This window comes from Diabrotica virgifera, chromosome 5 (genome assembly GCF_917563875.1).
Source record: "Diabrotica virgifera virgifera chromosome 5, PGI_DIABVI_V3a".
Classification (NCBI taxonomy): Eukaryota; Metazoa; Arthropoda; class Insecta; order Coleoptera; family Chrysomelidae; genus Diabrotica; species Diabrotica virgifera.
This window is the reverse complement of record NC_065447.1, coordinates 108043583-108061746: the sequence shown is the minus strand read 5'-3', so window position 1 is coordinate 108061746 and position 18164 is coordinate 108043583. Positions and strand designations below refer to the sequence as shown.

Here is an 18164-nt window from a genome sequence, read left to right as displayed (position 1 = left end):
ATTTGCCCCCTTATTTTCAAACCCAAAAATTAGAGGTTTAAAAATGTTTTTCACATTTATTTACATCAGAATATGAAAATAAAACTCTTTAGAAGGAGATTAGATGTTTCACCAACTCTCGACGATTTTTTTTTAAGTTATAGCCTTCGACATTTGACCTCTTGGGATAAACAATTTATGATATCTAAGCAACAAATTCGTTAATCTGGCTTTACAATTTTTTTTTATGTTTGAAATTGAAAGATCTTCATTTTAAAGCTTTAAAAAATAAAAAAATTATTTGTACAATAAATAATGCAATTGTAAAAACGGCCATTTTGGACTTTTCGCAGGATGTTTTGCAATAAACAATTAACCAAATTAAACTTACCGTACCTCAAATTGTAGGTTTTTTAATCTACTACAACTTTTTATTAAAAAGTTTTTCTCTAAATATAATATCCTAAGCTGCAAAATTAAAAATCAATAAAAATTTCAAATTTAACAAATGAAAATCGCAATAAAAAAAAGGGCACAATATTTTTGGTTACATTTTAGTAGAAGTTATTCCTGGCATCGTCCTTTACAACACCTGATAGGTTTCAAAAATTCCTGAATTATATCCCGAAATCGACCTATTTTTTACCCACAGCGTGGAGTATTAGGCAATGTTTAGGAACAAGAGAAGCAATAGTAGCAACACAGGTGTTGGTCCAAAACTGTTAAGATCAGAGGAATGTTATTCTTTTTAGATTCTTAAAAAGCGTTTGATCGATAGTTTCCAACATCACAAGTTAATGTAGATCCTCAAGAAACTTGATATACACCAAAAAGACATAAGGTGCATTAAAAACTTGTACTGGTATTAAACAGCACCATTAAAAATAGACAATTCTATATCCAAACCCATATCTATAAGAAGGGGTGTTCGACAGGGATGTGTGCTCTCCCCTCTTTTATCTAACATTTATTCGGAAGCCATATTGCAAGAGTCTTTGGAAGACGCAGAGATGGGAACCAAAGTGAATGGAGTATTGATCAACAATATGCGATATGCTGATGATGCAGTCTTAATTTGTGACAATATAGCCCATCTTCAACAACTTGTCACTATAATCGGAGAGTCATCTCTAGAAACTTGGATGCACATGAAAACTCCACCATAACACTGAATACCAAGTCCATTGAAAGAGTGAGTAAATTTAAATACCTGGGAAGGGGGTTTTTGGAAGACTGGGCATCGAACAGGGAAGTAAAATGTCGCATTGAGCAAGACAAGATTTCGTAATATTCAGGAAGGTATTGACCTGTTCAGACTTCGATCTTACACTGAGACTAAGGTTTACTAAATGCTACGTGTGGTCGGTGCTGCTATATGGCATAGAGGGCTGGACACACAAAACAAGGGATATAAATAGATTAAAAGCCTTAGAAAGTCACAAATGTAGATGTCCTTTAAAGAATCAACCAAGAACGCGAACTTTTCGAAAAGATCAAGAAAAGGAAAACGGCGTATCTGAGTCACATATGCTAAACGAGTTCCTTCAACTTATAAATAATCGAGGGTATAATTGAAGGCGAGAGGGGAATAGCACGCAAGAAAATGTCCTGGCTCCGAGACATAAGGCCATGGACAGTAATTAACGACATACCATCTCTGATACACATTGCAAGAAACAGAGAGTTAATGGAAAATGTGATGGCTAATATCCATTAGTGGATTTGTATCTGAAGAAGAAGAAGAAGAAGAAGAAGAAGAAGAAGAAGAAGAAGCGGTTCTTAGTCTAGTAGACCCTTATCGTGCCTAAAATGGTTAGCAAAGTTCACCTATACCGGCTCTTAATATATAACAAAATATTTAAAAAAGGAAAATCCACTTACCAAGCATTCACAAATTTGATTGTGACAAAAATACACAAATACACGACACAACACAATAATGTTAAAAATATTGAAAGCACAGGCACAGACCCACTAAGTCATTATGTTCAGAATATAATAAAATACGTCAAAAATTATTGTAGTTTTTATTAATGTTTGATTTTATTTTAAAACAATTAACGTTTTACTTAAAGGTAACGTTTTTAATCTATTCCCGAAACAAACATTGGATTTACTCCTAGCAGATACCACTATTTCTTTAAAAGCTTTAGTCTTGGAACTTGAAAAGCTAGGAACAAAATTAATTGATTTATTACCAGTAGATATACCACATATATTTGAAGAAACATCCATAAAATACAGTGACCGTAGTTTTTGCCAAACACGAGATAGAAACAATAAAACATTAATAGGCTATTGTTAACATTCAATAAAAAAATCCATAAAAATACATTGAAGGATACTTGGTTAGAAAATTTAACACATGTAGAAATTCCCAGTGACGTACAAGTCGTTTTAAGTTTAGGAGATTATCTCATTCATAGAGATTCTGGCCTACAGAAATAAAAATTACAGCGATTATTTTTTAATGCTTTTAACTTCCAATTGTGTATTAAGATTTTTCATCACGTGTTTAATTCTGTCCAATCAGATTATTATTACAGCGGCAATTTTCTATTCTACGAGAGTGGGAATAATTTTAAGTAGATTGTTTCTGTTTAATTGCAACCAGTTTCCTAGTTTTGACCACTGCCACATTTAAGAAAATATCCACAATATGCTTTTAGTTCTGCATCTAATGTCAAATCGTCACGACCAGATCACAAATCGGCAATTTTAAGCGCTCGAGTTTACTTCGGTAAGACTATTTCATCAATAAAAGTGTATTTATAAATAATTAATATTTTATTAATATCTTCGTCTAAATATTTGCTAAGCTGTGATGTTCACTTTGACAAGTTGAAAAATGAGTGTCACATTAATTGGGATCAATGTCACTGAATGTTTTTACAGAAATACTTAAATTTTATATATAAGTATTAAAAAATAATATGTCGAATATCACACGGTAGTAGGGATGGTGGTTGTTGAAAAAACACCGGTTTTCGGTTATACCGGTTTTCTTTACCTACGGTTTAACTGTTCCAAAAACCGGTGTTCGGTTTTTTTAGTCATGGCCAATACCAAATAGGTTACATTTACATTGCGCTTTAGTTTGCGATAGGGATGGCGGCTTTTGACAAAACACCGGTTTTCGGTTATACCGTTTTTTTTGCTTACGGTTTAACCTGGCGGTTATAACCGGCCAAAAAAAACGGTTTTTCCAAAAACCGGTTTTTGGATTTTTTTAATCCAATAGGTTACAATGTTACATTTACAATTCACTTTAGTTTGTGATACTCCACCAGACTCGATACTCGATATCAATATGATCAAAATTAGTACTATCGAAAGAACATTAATATCAATATAAATGAAACACAATTTTTAATAAAACATATTGCAATACATATTGCAATAAAAGACAATTTAACCCAACCATTTCAACTTACAAAAAATTTCCCAGATTCTTTCAAATGGGATTTAGAAAAAATAATTACTTAATAATTTACTTAAAAATAAATTGGATAATGCAATTTATCTTTTATTTTTACTACCATCAAAAAAAATTTATCATGTATTTCTTTTAACACGTTTTTATATTTTTGTATAATAGGTACATTTTAACTCATTTAATACTTCCTGTATGGGTGTATCGTTTTGAAAACGTATGGAAATCCTTGGAGATTCGTATTCGTAATCGGTAATTCAATATTCATAGTCAGAACATTATTTTTGGTAATCAGAAAACGTCATTCACCCACTTTCAATGTCAAGAGTCAAGTGTGAAAAATAGATGATGTTTGCGTCTACTTCAACCAGATCACTTCTTATGTAAATAATATGATTTCAAATACTTTTTCAACGAAATATTATAATAAAACTTAATTGTTTGTGTCTGATGTGAGTTTGCACTTTCAGTTTGCTTCTGTATTTATAAAATAAAATTTGAATTATGGTCTTGTTTGGAATAATTACTTGAGAATAATAATTATGATTGGAATCCAAAATAATAGCTAACCTAATCTTAATCCCCGTAAAAACCTAATAACCGGTTTTTACTTTAAAATGAAAAAAACGGTTATAACCGGGACAAAAAAACAACCGGTAAAACCGGTTATTGCGAAGTAAAAAAACCGGTTTTTGCTTAAAACCGGTAGGTTTTTCCCATCCCTAGTTTGCGATACTCCATTCGAGTGAATATCAGTCCATATCAGTATAACAATCAGTCATCAGTGTTGCGAAATCGGTTTCAGTCAGCTTGAAATTTTTCATTTACGCTCGGGGACGAAAAATTTTCCCATTGTTTCTCTGAATTCAGTATTTTTTCACTTATCCGCTTTTTCACCGTTTCTTACTTTAAAAAGAAAAAACCGGTTATAACCGGGCCAAAAAAACAACCGCAAAAAACAGATTGTTGCTGAGGAAAAAATCGGTTTTAGGTTATAACCGGTAGGTTTTTCCCATCCCTACACGGTAGTAAGGATAAATACGAAAATAATGCTCCAATTTTCTTTTCTAAACTGGTTTCCAATAGGCAATAGTCACCCGAGCCCTACGGGCTCTCCTGTCTATTGCCAGGAAACAATTTTTCGAAAAATTGTCGCATTATTGTCAATTTATTCTCACTCTCTTCTGATTCCAACATCAGAAATTATCTGTTCAATTGAGAGTTTCATTTCTAACTTAAGTATCAATGTACATGATGATATTAGAACCAAATGTTGCAACATTTTGACTAATTTTAAAAACAAATACTCCTTTGAAGTAAAAAAATATTAAAATTAATACAATAAAATTAAAAAAACAAAAGGTTTTAAACGAAAACCATAATTGGATGGGATTCTGCAGAAATAAACCAAACCACAAATATGTATTTTTCATATTAACAGTCTCCTAAATTGTAAAATACCCCGTAGATACTTGTGCAAAAAAGAACCAAGTTACATACGATATATGTATACCGTCCTCCACGAGCAAAAGAACCAACCAACATTATCGTTGCAGCATGACAGCGTTCTGCAGAAAAGTTCCGTGTGGGTTGGTTCCTTTATGCAAATTCACAGTTATTTTGCAGAAGGGAACCAAGCTAAAAAAGTGGATTTTTTAATACAACTGTTTTCTTGAATTCACGGGACTTCCAGAAGAAATTATTAAATCTTATTAATTTCATATTAATATTTTTTTAGATTATATGCCTGATTATGTAACTCAGTAATGGAAAATAAATGTTTTTAACTTTGATTTCAATTAAGTTGTTTTGCAGAATCCAACCAAGTCAAAAAAGAGGATTTTTTTTAAATAACTGTTTTCTTCTTGAATTCACGGGACTTCCAAAATTTGAAATCGAACAAATTATTAAATCCCAGTAATTTCATATTAACATTTTTTTATATTTTACGCCTGATTATGTACCTCAATAATGGAAAATAAATGTTTGTTAACTTTGAATTCACTTAAGTTGGTTTGCAAAAGGGAACCAAGCCACAAAAGTGGAATTTTTTTAAAACAAATGTTTTCTTGAATCAAGCAGTATGATGTGTTAAATCAAATCAAATGCATATTTTGACGATTTTAATGTTAAACCATGATTATTTTTAATAGAGAATTTTAAATTTTATCGTAAAGTTTTTGGCTAATATCTCAGTTTTAACAAAGTATGGTTTGGATCCTTTCTGCAGACTCCCGTCCAATTTAAGTGTTCTGAAACCTGACAAAACAAACAAGACTGTTATTAAGGAGTAGAGAGCGGAATATATGCAAAGTGCATATAGATGCATATATTGCATATTTTCAGACAACAAACACAACATTGCATATTTAAGCTAAACACGATTTATTTTGCATATTTTAAAAATAAATTATATAAAAGTTTAAAATTTTCCTCTCTTAGTTGAAATTTTATAACTTCGATATGAACGAGCTCGTTATTTATCTATCTATCGCTCATCTGGACTTTCCCATTACTACCTGAATTTAACAATTATGGGTGTTCCCAGAAAAATATTATTTTATTAGCGTAGCAAGTTGTAGGTACCTACCTGATTTTAAGGGTCTAATATTTATTTTGTCAGTTTCCGGCCAACATTTGTTTAAAGTAAACGTTGTATCGTATTTAGTGTTTTTGAAGTGATTGGTATATATTAAATTTAAATATGTCTACCATTCAAAAAAGTGCTTGGATAAAGTGTTTTCCCGAGTTAAATCTAAGTGGAGACAAAGTATTTTGCAAGGCCTGTTCCAAAATCGTAAGTTACATTCATTTTCACATTTCATTTTTTAAATGAGGAAATGACAAACAAAATCATCATGTCCCACAAAAGAAATTTTTCTGGAAAGAGTGTTTTAATTCGACAAATTCGCTTTTACTTCTATACAGACGGACATAGAGGGAAGCATTAAAATACAAAAATCCATCAAATTGTAGACAATTCCGCTTTTGTTCTTCAGCTTCTCGTATGAAAATTGATTCCTTTTTGGTGCTTGAGCATTTTTTTCTTTTACAGATTTTCTGTGAGAAGAAGTTTCAAGTCGACCAACATTTAAAAACTGCTACTCATAAGTTGAAGCTAAGAAAGATTGCATTAGGACCCGTTCAGCAGTCCATTCATACATCTCTTCAAAATGTTCAAGATCAAGATGAATCAAAAAAAGAAAAACGTTTGTTTAATCAAGACCTGTGTAAAGCTTTGTTGGCAGCAAACATTCCGTTAAAAAATTACAAAATATACATTTTAGGCTATTCTTGCAAAAATATTGCAACATCAATATTACTAACGAGGCAACGCTAAGAAAGGGCAATGTGAATGCACTCTATGATGGAGTAATTGAGGAAATTAAAGTATCTTTAAGCGATAACACCTTTTACGTAATTGTCGATGAAAGTACCAATGCATGTGGTCGATATATGGTGCATCTTATAATCGGCGCCTTAAAAGAGGATGAACCAGGGAAACCTTATTTAATAGCTGCAAAACAACTGGAGAAAACCAATAATGTGACTGTAAGCCGTTTCATTCAGCAAACACTCTCTGCTTTCTTTTTGCCAACAGAAATGAAAAGTGAACATTTTTTAATATTTTTATCAGATGCCGCTCCGTATATGGTAAAGGAAGGACAAAATTTGAAAATATTTTACCCAAATATGGCACACGTCACTTGTCTTCTACATGGCATAAACAGAGTAGCAGAAGTTCTTAGAGGTGAATTTGATTTAGTCAATAAATTAATTTCAAACGTTAAAAAAGTATTTTTGAAAGCAACTTTACGTGTGCAAATGTATAAAGAAAAATTACCAGGTGTAAACTTGCCTCCAGAGCCCGTAATTACAAGATGGGGAACATGGATTAAAGCAGCAATTTTCTACGCAAATCATTTTGATGCCATAAAAGACGTTGTGTTAGATATTCAAAATGACTCGCAGTGTGTAACTGAAAGTCAAGAACTTTTAAGTAACGTACAAATTGCTAAAGAACTTATGTTCATAAAAGTTAATTTTAGTTTTTTACCAGATCTAATAAAGTCATTAGAACAAAGGAATTTACAATTAAGTGATTCGGTTAATCTTGTTAACACTTTTTCTGCTCATTGTCAAAAATTTCCCGTAAATACAGGGATTACAATTAGAAATAAATTAAAAAATGTTTTAGAAAAAAATGAGGGCTCCGATTGTTTGAGGAAAGTTGTACGTATTTTTGAAGGCAACTTTTCTGAAGATCTTACGACTTGGCAGATTAGTTTACTGCCTAAATTAAAATATTGTCCTATAACATCAGTAGATGTAGAACGAACTTTTTCTGTGTCCAAACACGTTTTTAGTGATAGAAGGCAAAAGTTGATAGTTGAAAATTTTGAAAAATAGTTGATTATAAATTCATACTATAATTTAGATTCTAAATTTAATTATAATATCAGTTTTTGTGTGTCATTTGTTTTTATGTGAAAAATAAATATGTATTAAACGTAAATGTAGGTTGAATTTTTTAAACCTAAATGTTTATATTTAATATATTGTTTTATTTTTGAGTATTTTTAATATGCGTTTGCATATTTAGACAAATTTAGAAAAATACCCGCATATTTGTAGTAAAAGTAATGCATATATATGCACATATTTTGGTAATGTTGTGTTGCATATATTCCGCTCTCTATTAAGGAGTATAACGAATATGATATTAAAATGGATTTTCTGTTGAATGATAAAACAACATACGTGAAATGAAAAGTGACCCCAGGAACATCTTTCAAAAAAGATATAACGAATTAAATGATAGATGGGAAAAAATCTCACCAAATTCTATGAAATCTCTCAAGATACATAAATAATGTTGTAGCTCCAAAAATATATGGTCTATCCAAAATTCATAAAGAAGGAACGCCTCTGCGTTCTGTTGTCTCATGAATTCATTATCCTTTTAATAAACTTTCAAAATATTTGAAAAATATTATTTCTAATGTAATTAATACAAATCAACACTATTTAAAAGACGTTTCTGACCTGAAATATATAAACTCAAAAATATACATTTAACTACAAAGTGTAAATTACTGTCTCTCGATGTCCTATCTTTATACGCAAATATTCTATGTAATAGCTTTAGCGGAAGATATCATTAAAAAAATGGAATGAAATAAAAGTGTTTACACACATCCCTCTAAAAGAATTTATATTAGCAGTCGAAACAACATTAAAGTCAACATATTTTGTAAGTATGTAAAAACAAAATTTTCCAACAGACAGATAGATTATGTGCTATTATATGTGTGCTCGCATATCTAGTGCTTTCGCCCAATAAGTTTACCCAATAAGAGCACCCAGAAAAATTGTTATAAATAAAATAGATTTTAATATACCTACTTTCTATCGTTACATAGATAACTCTTTGAGTGCGCCACCCGAGGACAAAACGGATATTTTGTTAAATGAAGTCAATAACATCCATCAAACATTTAAAATCACATTAGAAGTTGAAAGAAAAATTGTCAAATCAATTTTCTGGACCTGATCTTACATCGAGAAAATAGCACCATAACTACTTAATGGTACATGAAAAAACCTGGTCTTCGAGATATCTGAACTTCAATTCTCATCATCCCTTGTCCCAAAATAAATCAGTAGTTTTCGGCGTCGCCGATAGAGCCATCGGATTGTCCGACCCCATAAATAGACCTCAAGCTATAAAAAAAAAGCAAAAACAGCACTAACATTAACTCATAGCCACACTACCTCATTGAAAATACTTATATATATATATATATATATATATATATATATATATATATATATATATATATAAACCGTTTTTTAGGCTCTATGGATATATAGGGATCTCTGGAGGAGTACCATCAAACCGCAAGCCCTGATCACTTGCCGTACCGCTCCTCCATAGGCCAATCAGACACCAGTTTATTTCAAACCAAGTCATAGATTCTATATATAACTTTATACTACGACGTTGACCTTTTATTTTTTATATGACTGGGCTGGGGCTCGAACCTCGATCGTATATCAGCTAGATTTGTCGATCGAGTGTGCCTCTACCTACTGAGCCGTCTGACCGATACACCACCTGATTGAAAATACTTTCAAGTCGCAATTACATCCTTTTTACAACAACAAGAATATCAACAAAAATAATAAGGCAAAGAAGAATTATATACCTCTTCCTTACCTAAAAGGGTTATCAGAACAACTCGCACATCTCCTGTCTAAACATAATTAATATTACAGTTGCTCATAAAGTTACAATCTGTTGAAAAGAAATTTTACTAAACTAAAAACGAAAAAACACACCATTGATACTTAAAATACGACCCTTCTTATTCTTTTTCCTCAAGTGCCGTCCCTCTTCCTTTCGCAACTAATATAGGTTTTCTGAACATTAAAGCTAACATCGGTGTCAGAGACCGACTTAAATGTTTCCATTGGCACACTTTCAAGCGTTTACTGTGTTTACCCCTTTTTAGCAGTCCGGTGCCAGACACCGGAGGAACAAGACGTTCCAGCGGAGCGGAATAGCAGCGAGAGCAGCCGACGAGGTGGGAGTGGCTTGACTGTGAAGTTTTCAGTTCAGTCGTGAATGTAAGCACGACAGCAGTTGAGCGCTTCTCACTCTCTTCTTCTTGAGGCGAGAAGTCGATAAGGAGCCGACGGAGAAGGGAGTCAGCTCGATTAGCAGGAATTTTTATTCCGACCACGAATGTAAGCGTGGTAGCGAGTCGGGCACTTCTAACTCCTTAGGCAAAAAGGAGAGGCAAAAGCCAATCTACTGGATGTGGTGAACTCAGGGAATTTTATTTTTATAGGTTCTCTGAGACGCTACAGCTAGAGATCGGCTAGCGGAAAAAGCAAAACGGGCTCGACGTGAGCCCGTTACGGGATACTACAGTGCCTCCGAAAGGGTATCGACACTGCAAGGTGTAGTTTTTTAGGATCTACATCGGGCAGCCCCGACCCCCAGGTCTGTAGGACGAGAACGTCAAGAGGATCCCGTACCTAGTTCTGTCTGGGTACGAGAACAACCGCGTTTGGTGCAGGGAGCCGAGATGGCGTCGGGCCAGTCGGCAGACAAAAAGGCTTCATCAAAATTAGGACAGCTCGTCCCCAACCCATGATGTCTCGAGTTAGATCTCGATCACCCCCCCCCCCCCGTTCCAAGGCACCTTCCCCGCCGACATATTATGAGGACTCTCGAAAAGAGGGTTCTAATCTTTTCCAGCAACTCGAAGAAAGCGACGGCAACGCGACCGTTGACGACCAGCCGGAGAATTCCAAATTCCCAAAAAATTTAAGAAGAAAAACAAGACGAAGAATAGAGAGGGAAAAAGCGAAAACAGTGAAGACAAACCGCAGAGTGAAGCAGAGGACATGGAAGAAGATGAGGTAGATGCGGCAGGCAGGGGCACTACCAAAAGACCCAGGTCAACAAAAGCCGAGAGCGACGAGGCAACAAACGCAAAAGAAGAGCTAGTAGCCCTAAAAGAGCTGCTAAATAAACTACAGGAAGACTGGAAGCTGCAACTAACGAAAAAGGATGAATAAATAGCCCGACAGAGAGCCGAATTAGCCCAGATGTCCGCAGAAGTGCGAGAACTAAAAGACGCTTTGGTAAAATCCCAAAAACAAGTGGTGGACCGGCTAGACGTGCTGATGGAAGCCAACAAACGACAGGGACCGTCAAGCTGAGAACGCAATGAGGGCTAAGTCACCCCCAATAGAGGAAACGTACATCCTACCAAAAGGACCAGTCCAACCGATCCACCCAGCTACGAGCACAGGTGGTGGTACGCCTGCCCCGCGACTTACCAGTGTTTCAGAGTCGGAAATAATGGAAAGGAATCAAGATGAACACACTGTCGTGTTGCCTGAACAACAGGTAACACATCAACGGAAACCGCCTGTAATAAAATTACAGAGCGTGGGTGAAACAGGGGCCATCCTAAGCATAGCCCAAAAACAAAAAATAATTACGGTAAACAAGATCTCCAGGAGCGGTAGGGAAACCCTCATCCAGGCAAAAAGCCCGGAAGATTACCGTAAAATGACGAACATTATTGAAGAATACGCGAAGACACTGAAGGATAAAAGGCCCATCCGATTAGAGGAAGAAATAAAACCCAAAGTGGTTATACGAGGACTGCCCACGAACACCACGGAGAAAGACATAAAAGAAGAAATGGCAGCACAAAACAATATTATCTGTCAAGCAGCAAAAATCATTTCAACCAGAGCCGGCCCAAGGAGACGTCGTCACCCAATGTTCGTCCCGACTCTGAACCACGGAGACGTCGAGGCGGCAAAGCGGATAACCAATCTGTGCCATATGAAGGTCGTGGTAGAGGACCTACGGAAGGCAACCAGACCAACGCAGTGTTGCAACTGCCAGGGATACCACCACGCCCAAAACGCGTGCCACAAAGACCCAAAGTGTGTTAAATGCGGCGAGGACCATCCTACAAAGCAGTGCAAACGTGCCAGAGAAGAAAGAGCAACATGCGCCAACTGCAAAGGAAGCCATCCAGCCAGTTACCGAGGATGCCCTAGGCGCCCAACATGGGGAAGACCACAACCAAGGAGGCCACAACAACAAACGCAACAAAGACGACCACAAGCAACCGGGGTTTCCTACGCCCAGGCCACGCAGAACAATACAGCGCTCCCTCAAGACGAAGACTACCTAGTCAGAATGGTCACCAACATAGTGACTAAGGTAGTCAAAGAAGTGATACTAGGCACCAGGGAGGCACAAAAGTAATGCTGGCAGACAGGGGATACTTGAGGATAGGTTCCTGGAATCCGGGCGGCATATCAACGAACCAAAACATTCCAGACGAACTCACCAACAGATATGAGATGGACATCGTAGCAATACAGGATACCAAGCTTACCAACAACTTTAACCTAAAGTTTCCTGGGTACGATGTATATAGGAACGATCACACAAGAAGATCAGGAGGAACGGCCATCCTAGTCCAGAAGGGAATTAAACACACAAGATTTACGACTCCACCACTAGTAAACATGGAGGCATAGAAGTGAAAATGAGGCAAGGCGCAGTCAGAATAACATCAGCCTACGTAAGACCGCAGGACCAATTAATGGATGAAGATCTAGATGCGTTCCTATATATCACCGAATCAACAATAATAATAGGAGACCTAAATGCGAGATCCCCCAACTGGAATGATAGAGCTACGAACCGAAACGGAAGACTACTAAACAGCTATATAGAAAACAACGAAGATGTAGTGGCAATGGGCCCAGAAGATCCAACACACTTCCCGGAAATGGACTTCCCACCCACATAGACATCGTTGTTGCTAAAAACCTAGGACTTCAAGCAGACCTAATCACACTAGACGAAGGAACCACAGATAAAAACCCCATTCTACTAGAACTTGGAATATGGCAAAAAACAAACCAGCCGAAAAGAACTAAAAATAAAATAAAGTGGACAAATTATAAAAGATTAGTTAGTGAAAGTATAAATATAGCGCCAATTATAAACGATCCAGAACAAATAGAAGAAAAAGTCCTAGAGCTGGAAAACATCATACAAGAAGCAATTAGAAAGAGCACAACGGAAGAAGAAGTCGTGATACATGCGGGAAGGTTCAAAGATATACCACAAGAATTAAAAGACCTTATAAGGAAAAAGAACAGACCTAAGCAAATAGCCAAAAGAACGAGAAACAGAGTAGATAAAACCTCGGCAAATACATTAAACAGAGAGGTGAAGACGGCTCTTCGACAACACCGCAGAGAAAAATGGGAAACTACGTACAAGAAATGGAAGAACTAGATTCAAACTTGAAAAATATCTGTAATCTCCAGAAAATATTAAGAAGCGACAGAAAACCCATTCCCCCATTACATGGAGGAAACGGCATGGTATACTCCATAGAAGAAAAAGCTGAGGCGATGAGGTCCACACTCGAAAGAGAATGCAGGCTAAACTTCCATGAAGATGAGGACGCAGACTTCATGGAAGAAGTCGAAGAGCAAGAAGAAAGATCAGAGGACCCGGAAGACATCATCCCCCAACATCACCGGAAGAAATAAACGAACACATAAGAAACAGTTCACCGAGAAAAGCGCCTGGTCTAGACGAAATATCAAATAGAGCCCTAAAATATCTCCCCAGAAGAGCTATAGTGTATTTAACAAACATAGTAAACGCGATATTAAGATACAAAATATTCCAAAACAGATGGAAAGAGGCCCATGTCATCATGATCCCAAAACCTGGCAAAAACCACACGTTCCCGCAGAACTACAGGCCAATCAGCTTACTCCCAGCGATCAGCAAGATAGTGGAAAGAATCACCCTCAGCAGACTGGAAGCGGAAACAAACATATTAGAGATAATCCCAGAATCTCAATTTGGATTCAGAGCAGAGCACTCCAGTGAGCTACAAGTACTCAGACTAACTGAGTACATAGCAGCTGGTTTCAACGATAAGCAGTACTCTGGAGCAGCATTCCTGGACGTAAGCAAAGCTTTCGACAGAGTATGGCATAATGGGCTCATATATAAAATGCGAGGCTATGGGTACAGCGGGACGATGACGAGGCTGATCTCTTCGTACTTGGGCGACCGGAGTTTCAGGGTTCGGATAGGACAAGTCCTGTCCGAGCTCGGGAGCCCGGAGGCTGGAGTACCACAGGGAGCAGTCCTGTCACCCCTGCTGTACACAATATACACCACAGACGTACCTAGAACTCCAGGTACTCTTATGAGCCTCTACGCAGACGACACAGCGATAGCGGCCAAACACAGAAACGTAGACATAGCAGTGACCAACCTGCAAACAGCGTTAGAAGACATCGAGGAATGGAGTATAAAGTGGAAGATAGCCATCAACTCCGAGAAGACGCAAGCGTTACTATAAAAGAAAATTAGACCACAGCCAGAAGAACAACTGACGGTGCAGAACACCCCCATCGAGTGGAAAAGCCAAATACCTAGTAGTCATCATGGACAAAGGATTAACGTTCAAGAAACATGCAGAAGCCACAGTCCAGAAAGCCAACATGGCAAGAGCAACACTAAGAAGACCAATAGGAAAGAAAAATAAAATAAGACTGAAAACTAAAATAAGGCTTATAAATACATAGTATAATACTTCCGATACTAACGTACGCATCTCTCACATGGGGACACGTGTGTGATACAACAAAAAGAAGATACAGGCTGTCCACAACAACAGCCTAAGAGAAGCAGCCAAAGTCCCAAAATACGTAGCCGAACGATTCCTCTTCAGAGAACTACAGCAAGTTAGAGTCACAGAGATGATGACAGACAAGGCCAGGAAAAAATTTGCAGAACTGGAGCACCATCCAAGCCCAATACTGCGAGAGATGCTAAGGTATGGGCCATTCCACGAACATAAGCCGGTTTTGGATTATTTCGACAACGAATATTTTACTGTGCAACGTAAGAAGTACGAAAGTAAATGGCGCTAATAATTACTCCAATAAACAACAATGTAATTTGCAATTTACTATCGTTCTTCTCATTTTTCACAGTAAAATATTCGTTGTCGAAGTAATCCAAAACAGGCGTATGTTCGTGGAATAGGGTATACGACACTTTTCACCGGTGGAAGCACAAACGTCCTAAACAAGGAATAGTTTAAAGTGGGATAAATAAGTAAATAGTGAAAACAGTGAATGGTTCGTAGCTCGAAAACAACAAGTGCCGAAGAAAAACGTAACACAAACGTAGGTACAATACCACGATCACCTTAAGGTAAGACAATTATAAAAAATATCTAAAAAAGGCGCAAGCCCCCCCAAAAAAAATATAAAAAACAAAAAAATACCTAAAAAAACTTGAGCAACAAGTCATTGGACAGAGCTCAGTGGGGCTTGGTAAAATGACTTTGGGCCCAAGCAAGCAATTTTAGTTCCGCGGATAAGCAATCAGAAGATAAAGGCATTTGGCTACGATAGTTGTGCCCCCATCGCGCATCAGAGTGCTATGGGGGGTGGGAAAGGGATGGCCTGGGGCATTGGAGCGAGGTGGGGTGATCCCTGTTTTACTCGGGTCAAAACACCTCGCCCCAATGAATTGTTACACCCGGATGTACTTTTTCGATAGGGTGAACATCTCCAACAGGTCGGTTTAAATCAAATTGCTTGCTTGCTGTGTTTACTCCTTGAGGGAGTGAAATTAAACAAGAATGATACCTATTTTAAAACGTTTTTGAATTTACTGCGCCTCTTAAACATTAGTAAAATACCAAAGAAAATAAAAACAATTATATTATATCATCTGATTTGTAAAAAACAAGCTAAATTTGTCGACTGCTGTTTTCTTGCCTACCTAGCTTCACCTTTTACTCCTAGCAATGGAGATACTAAATTGTCAGCACTTGTTCGCACGTTTTTCGTTATTTATAAATTTGCACGTATAAATTTGCTGATAATTCCATAATCACTTGACACCAAAGACTCAACACTAAAAACAGGCACCTGAATCAGGCAGCTATTGATGGCGGCGAAGATATATAACAAACAATTTGGATATATGTAATCGTAAAAACTCTAAGTGGTCCGTCTCACAATGTTAGTCACGGAAGTTTAACAAGTTTGGCCGTCATCACAACTACTTTCATACTTGACAGGGTGTATAATCTATAAACAGCTCAACAGAGTTAGAATAATTGTAACATTGTTCCAATTTTGTTTAGCCAGGATATACCTCATCGGGCTATGCTTCGTGTGTCGATATTATCTTTCCTTGTTATAGTTATATGTTATAGTAATTGTCAGTTTTCGCATCGTTAGTATGGGTCAAACAATGCATTTGTAAATTTTGATTTTTGATGTTCTTGTTAAGATGTTCAATTTCATAAGATTATCCAGTGACATACCGATCGGTATGTAGTCTGTATTCTGCTTTTTATTTCTTTAGTGTTGAAATTCTCAATGGTAATTACTGATGTCACCTTGTCCTCGATATTTGAAACGATCAACTCTTTCATTGACGTTATAGGTGTTGACGGCGATATTTTGTCCAATTGTGCCCCTTTGGCCTGTTTAGTTGTTGCACTTATATTTGGTTTTCTCTTCATTGGTTTTAAGTCCAAAATTTTCTGTTCCTCTCCGACCTGATTTAAAATCTTTTACGCACAGGATGGAGTTTTCCATAAGATTAATTTCGGCAATTTAATACGAGATTAAAAAGTAGCGGTGATAGGGCGTCACCTTGCTTCACTCCGGTGTTTATTTCACAAGTGCTAAATTCTATAATGTTCACTCGTACTTTAGGCACTTCACCCTCCATACAAGCTTTGGTCATCTGGATGAGTTTGTTGGGTATTGGGAACTCCGCTATCCCATTCCATACTTGATTTCCCTCCACGCTATCACATTATTACGTCTGCCGGAAGTTTATAAAGAGGCTATGTATGGTTATGTATCGGCAGCTTTATTAGTAAATATTCTAATTTGTTCCGGGATAAGTGAAAAAGGCATACATTCAGTGCCGGATTAACCATTAGGCGGACTAGGCGGCCGCCTAGGGCCCGGGCACTTGATGGGGCCCGCATCCCACACAAATGCATTAATTAATATTTAATTATTTAAGCAGTTATTTAAAAAAAAATTAAAATATTAAAAAAATCAAATAGGGCTAACTCCGACAAAAAAAAAAGAAAATCGTTAATTTATGATTTCCAATCAAACTCAGTTTTTTGCTTTGTCTTTTGTCAAATATCAGAAAAATACAACCGACTTCAAGACAAATTATGCAGTTATCTTCAAAGGCATTTTTATATTCCATGTTCTAATCATTCCCTCAATTTGGTAATCAATTTTGCAAGCAAATTTTGATAAAAGCTGGTAATTATTTTGGTATGGTACGTTTTTTTTCAATTTCTACCCACCGATGGGCCTTATAGTCCATTCACTCACGGTAAAATATTGCAAAACCTCCTGATTTTGAAGAAACTTTGGATTTGAAAAAAGAACTTGGATTGACATGAAATTTGGTATAAGCATAGCTAACATGTCAAATAAAAAAGTGATATTGTGCCAGTGTGTGTTTTTGCTCTACGGTTGAGTCCACCCCTTCTCGGGGGTGAAAAAATATTCCGTCAAAATACGTCCGGAAGTGGATAAACTGACTAATTCTAAGCAACTTTTGTTCAATAGAGTTTTTTTATCAAGTCAATACATTTCGAGTGATTTGCAAGTGAATATCTTCATTTTTCAACAAAAAATAACACGTTTTTAGACGGTTTTTCGCAAATAACTCAAAAAGTAAGTATTTTACCAAAAAATATTCTTAGCAAAAATATAGCTTTTAAAAAATTGAAAAAATGGTGTATGTGTGCAGTCTGTAGACCCAGTAGAAGCAGAGTTGTAGCTAATGAAAAGTAGGTTCTTATTCGTCAAATTCCAAATCAAATATTTCAACGTGAAATAATCAAAAAATTAAGCACTCTTCATGGAAAACTCATCATTACTTGTTTAAATGTTTTAAAAAAGCGTTATTCTTGTTTTTTAAAAAAATTTCTATTATAAAAAGTAAGCAAGATACGCTCAGAATAAAGTTGATCCCATTTTTTGTGTAAAAAAAAACTGGTGAAAATAACCCCCTAATCCCAAACGAAATTAATCCTTACCGCTTCACAAGCTACTTTACTTATGTATTGTTTATATGCTCTGTAAGTTTTATCGGTATAAAGAACTTATT

The 18164-nt window shown here is 36.2% G+C and overlaps 1 protein-coding gene across 3 annotated transcripts in view; it reads right to left on the bottom strand.

The window, feature by feature from the left end:
- The window catches only part of LOC114330850 (beta-1,4-glucuronyltransferase 1), a 188620-nt gene that overhangs the window by 139484 nt on the left and 30972 nt on the right, over positions 1-18164 (bottom strand). Inside the window, exon 1 of one of the 3 annotated variants that reach the window (XM_028280273.2) lies at positions 1861-2135. The exons of the other annotated variants lie outside the window; for them this stretch is intronic. The gene's annotated coding sequence lies outside the window, so the exon portion shown is untranslated. Of the gene's footprint in view, positions 1-1860; positions 2136-18164 lie in introns of those variants that run through there. 3 annotated transcript variants of the gene reach the window in all.